The sequence below is a fragment of the Petaurus breviceps genome, unplaced genomic scaffold (genome assembly GCF_028583685.1).
Source record: "Petaurus breviceps papuanus isolate PSGF00001 unplaced genomic scaffold, PetGlider_PUasm1.0 91133, whole genome shotgun sequence".
NCBI classification, from domain to species: Eukaryota; Metazoa; Chordata; class Mammalia; order Diprotodontia; family Petauridae; genus Petaurus; species Petaurus breviceps.
In genome coordinates, this window is record NW_027187419.1 from 16,539,516 (window position 1) to 16,547,217 (window position 7,702).

General features: G+C 40.0%; 1 pseudogene; it reads right to left on the reverse strand.

Annotated features, from left to right (window-relative positions):
• Positions 1 to 2,551: 2,551 nt before the first annotated feature.
• LOC138155100 (BCL2/adenovirus E1B 19 kDa protein-interacting protein 3-like) lies at positions 2,552 to 3,508 on the reverse strand (annotated as a pseudogene).
• Positions 3,509 to 7,702: the final 4,194 nt, after the last annotated feature.

Consider the following 7,702-nt stretch of genomic DNA (forward strand, 5'->3'; position numbering starts at 1 on the left):
TGTACAAGAATATTTATAGTATCTGTTTAAGTAGTGGCAAGGAACTGGAAATTGCGGCAATGCCCATCAAATGGAGAGTGGCTGAACAAGTTGTGGTATATGAATGTTTTGGAATACTATTGTACTATAACAAAATATGAGCAGTCAAATTTCAGAAAAACTTGGAAAGACTTACATGAATAGATGCTGAGGGAAGTGAGCAGAACCAGGAAAACATTGTACACAGTAACAACAATGTTGTGAGATGATCAACTATGATAGACTTTGCTCTTCACAGCAATAAAATGATCCAAGATAATTCCAAAAGACTCATGATGGAAAATGTTATTCACATTCATAGAAAGTACTATGGATTCTGAAAGCAGGTTGAACCATGTTATTTTCACTTTTTTTGTTTTATCTTTCTCATGGTTTTTCCTTTTTTTTCTGTTTCAGTAGTAAAGGGGATACAAAAACAAAAGATCCTTCATTTTTTAAGGTGCTTGGGCACAAGGCAATTCCTGTCAACTTAGCTTAAAGATCAGCAGGGTGGCCAAGGAGGGGGCTAGCCACAGAATAAAACCTGCTTTGTGAGCCTTTTTTCCTTATCTTAGCAAATAGGGCTGCATCTCTGAGCCAATTCTGTGGGGACTGTGCTGCTGACTCAGTGGGTGCTTAGATGCTGATAGTGCCAATTCAATACTTATAACACCCATGATCATGATAAGGACTATGACTATAAGTATCACATGATGTTCCATCACAAAATATGCCAAATTCTCCAGATAGCGGATAAAATTGAAGGATTTATTTAGACACTAGAAAACCAAATAATAGTACCAAAGATATTCAGAAGTCATAATAATTGAGAACCACAGCATCCTTTAGCCTTTCCACAAACCAATACAAGATCAACACTTACTCACAAAACTCTCTATCTCCTTGCCTAAACTCCTCTACCTTCAACTGTCTCCAAGTGTTTCCAACTGTCAGACTCACTCTGACCCAGCTTCCTGTGAGTCTAGGGGGCAGAGTTTACTTTAAAAACAGGGAAGCTTTCTGTAGGCTCTAGGGAGCATAGTTTATCTTCACAGCACAGGAGGTCTTTGAACTACTCCCAGGTCTATTAAGGGGCAGGGAAGATCTTCAAATTCCTGTTCCCATTACAATGTCTCACAGCATGACCAAAGAAGGGGAGCCATAGTGGATATGCTGAGAAGGGTGATAATCAGCATGGGCCATGTTTCTACTTGTGAAAAAAGGGGTTGCTGGCAGATAAGGGCAGATTTTCCTTTTCAAATTAGAAGGGTACATTTATCTAGTTCAGATGAAGGGGGATAGTAGGGAGAAATATCAGAGACAAATATAAACAAATGTTGAGTGTGTCCAGCAAAGCAAAGACATGGCCTATTTTAAGAAAATATTTGCCCCAAGGGAAAGAGAAAACATGTGAACCTCTGGCGGGGTCACAAGACTCTGGTAAACTGGACCTAAACACAGGCATCTCAGAAGGATTTGCCAAACAAAGAATTATTCCCATTCTGGTTTCAGCCGCTAAAGTGGATAAAGAGCAAGATAGGAAGAGCACAGCATGGGCCTAGCAAGGAGCACAGAGAATCAAGCAGGCCTAGCAGGGGCAGCTGGCCCCTACCACAACAGGCCACAGCAGGCCCTACATAGGAATCCAATGAAGGGGAGGGGCCAGACTTCAAATGTCAGTGTTGGATGGATTGTCCCCAGCTGAGCAGACCACCATGAGAGTTTCTACCCTCTTTTCCCATTTGCCCAGGAAGACCACCCAGCAGAATGGAGGGGGAGTTTGCCAAGTGGCTGCTCCAGCTGGGGAAGATAGGCACAGGGAGTTATCTGGGATCATGTGAGGCAAGTCTACAGCCTTTTGGACAAGCCCCTAAACATAATGCTTTTAATAAAGACATGATTCACTTGTTCAAGGGAGTAGCAATGTTTAGGGGAACTTGGAAATTTGGGGATTTCATGGGACTCCAGGAAGCCCTAAGAGTGGAATCTGAAAGATGTTCATCAGAGAACAAGGGCTAAACCTGCAAAGAGGAGGTGAATCCATCTAACCTGCTCCCTATGCTGGCACTCAGGTATGAATATGTAGCACCAAGCACCCTAGCATCCCCAGGATGGCTTCCAGCATAGGTTCTTAGGTCTGCTTTTCTAAAGGAAAGCAACTCAAAATGGGTTAACAATCTTGCTTTAATCAAACATATGTCATTTACCTAGTTCAGGGGAAAAAGGTCAGTACCCCGAACTTCAGAGAATACAGATGTTACAAGCAGACAAAAAATACAGACAGAGAAACAAATCAGCAGACAGGCTTCCAACTGTCCAACCATTACATCTATTCCTAGTCAGTTACTAGAGAGGGAAGCACTAACATCTGGGTTTTCAAAGCCAGGGGCTCAATGGCTGCCCAGAGTCTCATCTGGTCAAATCATACAACTCTTCTCAAAATGAACTCCCAAACAAAGCCAGACATCAAGGTTTATATAGCCTTCTCCTGGCTCAGAGAATGTCACAACCCTCTTGACCCACTGCTCAATCACACAGCACCAAGGTGTGGACATTCCTGAAAACCAAGCCTCCTGCCATAGGCTCCATGTGACCACGTTCAGTCTATTGAGGGGCAGAGTATATTTTCAAATCAAGGAAGGTTCTCAGAGTCACTTAAGGCTATCAAAGGGCCTAGGGGCAGGGAAGATCTTAAATTCCCTTTCCCATAACAGAATACAGCTATTTATCCTCCCATTCTACTGAATTGGAACACATTTACACAACAAATGAACACAAGTCACAGGAGCCATCAGGGACAGATGGACTTGCTCTAGTAACCATTCTGCATGTTTAGAGACAGTAACCTGCTGCTCAGCCAGACACCCAGCCCCACTTCCCTAGAAGGTGCTGGTGGATGTGGTGAGACATCTTCCAATGTAGATCCCCAACCCAATGGTGAGGAAGTGAGAGAGCAGCAGGTGTGGGAGGAAAACCTTCAGAAACTCTGCAGAGAAGATTCCCCCTCTCCCAGTCTTCATGACACTCATATTTCTCATGCTGAGTGGCTGAGTGCTTTGGGTTCTTAAAAAAAAAAAAACCTCCTTTGGGGGGATGTTTTTGGGCCTGCTGGACCAGTCAAATCCAATCTGTGTTCTTCTTCAGGATGCTCTCCACTTCTTTCCATCTTTCCATATAATCTTCAGAGTGAGAGCTGTTCTTTTCTCCAATGCTGTGAGTATCCATTTCAGAAGTTCTGTTAATATCTTGGGGTGTTGGTGAACTAAGGGGGTTGTCACAATGAGTATGGAGTTGCTCCATCCAGACTCATGCTACACATCCAGAAGGATCTTTTCCATATTGCCATTATAGGCTGAGATTTAGGCTGGTGCTGCATTGTGGCCCTTGCTGTTCCTGCTGAAGTGCAGCTCCATGCAAGAGCCCTGCATGTTCTCCTGCGATGGGGGCAGGGGCTCTCTGCTCTGCACCATGGTCTGGGTCTACAGCAGCCAACATTGGAGGGGGAAAACTGCAGCAGATGTAGCCACCAACACTGGCCATAGCCCTGACACTGACTATAGGAAAGCCACTGCGGTTCATCTGTCAGAACAAGAATTATAAATCAAATATCAAAGCATTTAGTTAGCACACAATAAAAAAGTAAAAAGAGAAAATTCAATGGTTGATTAATTATCAGCCTCCCAAGATATGAAGGGTATCATATTCTAAATCCTTTCACAAGCTTTGGCAACAGTTTGACACTATTTTGTCATCTTAATGAAAGTGGAAAAATCCAACTCTTCCCATATCAATATCTTTTATCTCTACTGTGGCTTGAGATGAATTAAGCAGTACAATGGGAAGAGAGCTAGCCTTGGAGTTAGTAAGAGTTGAGTTCAAATTGGCCTTAGACACTTAATCACTAAGTGACCCTGGGCAAGTTACTTACCTCAATGAATATTATTAAGAAATTTCTGGGTACATAGCCCTATATATGTGCTAAGAGAGGCACAGAGTTTAGATAAGACACATACATACACTATCACCAAGGAGATTAAATTCTAGTAGAAGGGGCACCAAGATGACAGAGTGAAGCCGGAACTCACCTGAAGTCTTCCAAATTTCCCTTCAAACAACCAAAAAAATAAACTCAAAAAATTCTAGAATGACCGGACTTAAAAAAAAAAAAAACATGGGATAAAACAATTTTCTAAGCCAAGACAACTTAGAAAGTGGAAAGGAAAGATCTGTCTCACTGGGATGATAATGGAGCACCATCCCACATAGGCCCCTTCCAGGCAAGACAGCACCGGCTTGGGGGACACTGAATCTACAGAGATGACTTCTGGAGCTCTCAGTCCATAGAAAATAGCAGGGCTAGACAACCGGTGAGATGGATATTACAGGGAAAACTTTGCTAGCACAGGGTCAAGGACACTGTTGTGTTCATTACTCACAAAGGGATCTAGATCCAAGGCTCTGGTCACAATCCCAGGCTGAGGAGGACCAATAGCACTCTAGACCTTGCAGCAGCAAGTGAGTAAGTGAGCAAGGATTCTAGTCATAGGATCTAGTTATACTCATAGTCTAGTCATAGGAAAAAAAGAATGCTTTTGATTTTAGTTGCTCATAGAGCAGAGGACAGGCTAGGAGAGCAGACCATACCTCTCCTTGGATCATTTCACCTTGGAAGAATTGAAAACTCATAGGTTCCCAGAACTAGTTCTGAAAAAAAGTAGCATGAAAAAGCTGAATCTTCTCTACTCCAGAGGCCAACTTTAACATAAAGTTAAAATTCAAGAAATAGGCTAGAAAATGAACAAACAACAAAATTCTAGTGGAAGAGGAGATGAAAACATAGATAGCCATAGTTTACCCCATCACATGATAAACTCTTAATAATAGTCAAGCAGGAAGGAAATGAGGTTGATCACTTGGGTAGTTAGGGTGTAACAAAATTGGATGAGCATATCTCAAAGCCTAAAGCTGGTGTGACATGAGGTAGAGAAGCCTTTGACACATTTGCTAAAATAACTGAGACAGTTGGGAGGTTAAAAAGGAGGTCACTAGACAAAGAACAAAAATGAGGAGGGTATAATCAGACTGTTATGTATTTCACAGGAAAAAAGACTGAGGTATACAATTGGTTAGGAAATGGCCATGGGGAGTAAAAACTGTTCTCACCTTTTATCTAGGGATGAGAGAAGTAATGACTTCCACTGGATAGGTCTGCAAAGCAAGCAATATTGGGGAGTAATGACAGAGAAATCTAATTTAAAGGCCAAGGGGATCATTTTGAGTAGGAGAGAATGCATAAAGAATAAATGGTCCAATTTGACAGAAAGCAGCTGAGTTTTTGATTGGCTCACAAAATTTAAACAATATTTGTGATTCTCCAATGTCAGAATGTAAGCCACCAGGCAAAGAAAAAAGATGTTAGTGCTTTTGTAATTCTTCTGACTTTTTTCTGACCTTTTGCTTTATAGCTACAAAGACTGAAACCAGTGCATGCTTTCCAGTCTCTGTTTGCAGTTATCACTACTACTGTAACAAATAATATTAAAAGGACCTTTTTCATTTAAAATTAATACATTATAAAACACATTTATATTACACATGAAATGTTTTCAGTCCAATCCCTACTTATCTCCTTTTATGGTACAAGTGTCAATCTGTTCTGAAAGTTAACACCCAAACTCTGCTTTCTTCCTTACTGCTGATATCTGATTCACTTCCTTCTTCAGTCCAACAATATGAATTCCCCTGTGAATTCCAAATATCCCCAGCATCTGACTCTTCAGCATGTATTCCTTCACTTAATCCATGTTACTGTAGCAGTTAATTCAGGTTTGGTGATTCATGTCTCTATCAGGAAATAGAATAGATGGTGAAAGAATTTGCTGGTTTCCTTAAATGTAAATTTGATAATACTTTTTCTAATTGTTAGGAGGCAGAAGATACACAAAACACAGAGTGCTCAGAAAGTAGTAAAAAAGATCTGGATTCATATCTCACCTCCGATCTCTACCCACTAGGTGACCACGGACACATTCAACTTTTTAGTTCCTCAATTTCAATAATCATAATATAGGAAGAACACCAGCAGTAACTGTGCCTCAGTATTATTGTGTAATTCAAATGAAATAATGCATGGAAAGCATTTTGCAAAGATAAAAATCCTCCTAATGTAATTTTTTTTTCGTGTTTTTGGGAATCCCAAATGGCACTTATAGATAGAGATGCAGAAGAGAGCCTTTATGTCCTTTCTCTTCACCTTGTTTTTTCTTGTTTCTTACCAAGGTCTGAAAGACTGAGTGATGGTAATCATCATCTAGGTAATCACTAAGATTAAGTAGCATATGTGAAAATATTTCAGAGGAGGAGGCAGAATTAAGAAAGTGGAGTGAGAACTAGCAATCCTTCCTTAGTTTATTCACATCCTCCTTCATAACAACAATAAAGTACAAGACTAAAGTCTGATGGGAAAAGGCAAGAAAAGGTCCCAGTGAATCCTTCCACCCTGGGCAGCTTATGAAGATGGAGAGGCTAGCAGACAGAAAGTTAATAACTCGATTGAAATTAAAGCTGAAAATTACCTTTGCCATGGAATCCCTAGGGATTATTTCATTTTTGAGGTAAAACTATGGTCCAAAAAGTGACTTGCCCAAAGTCATACTACTAGATAAAGATACAGCCAGAAGCAGAACTTCATCAATTGTTATACTGGCCAGTGTTGTTGCTGTTGTTGTTTTTTCTTGTTATTCTTTTTGGAAGGAGGAACCTGATGCTTCCCATCCCAAACCAGGTTATTCCATGGAATTTCCATCTACTAGTTTGTCATGGTAGTAGAATTGCTTTAGGATGGCAGGAAATTTTACTTCAGTATTAATGACTGAGCCAATCTCCATATATGTTGTCTATTGTTTTCCAATAAATTCTCTCAACAACTATTTCAAATTCATCAATTATTTGAATGCAACTCTAAGTACCTAATACCTAGACATTGATAACATCACAACAGAACACCAGGATGCCTGAACTTAAGAAACTTTTAATTTTTCTTTCAATATGAGGCTAATGACATGAATGAGTACTTTCTTGAAGGGAATTTTAAAATTAGCTAAAGTAGACTGTTAGATTTGGCATTATAGCACTTTGGTATAAAACCTTGCTTCTCCATTTACCTTTTGAATTACTTTGGACAAGTAATGTCTGTGGGCTGTAGTATCATCCTCCCTAAAATCTTCGATATGCTACAGAAATCTCAAACTGACTGCCTCTGGCTGAAAGCAGTCCACAAAACTCCATACTATTAATCAATTAAAATATAATTTGCAAATCTTTAACAAAACACATAAAAATACAATACCACATAGATAATACTAATTTGTTGTTTTCCAAGTCAATATGCTGTCCTAACAAATGGAACACGTTTCTATTTGAGTTATATAAAACTGGGTTAGAGGAATTCTGTTTCCTTCCTTCACTAAATCTATGACCCAAGTAGAAGAGACACTCATTGATTTCTTTTTCTATGAACCAGTCAACAATCCACCCCCTCTAAAAGTACTTGTCCTCTCAGAATTCCCCCGTGGCTAGTATTGATTTAAAATAATAATAATTACCAAAAATCATTATCATTAAGTACTTAATAAATGCTCTCTCTCTCTCTCTCTCTCTCTCTCTCTCTCTCTCTCTCTCTCTC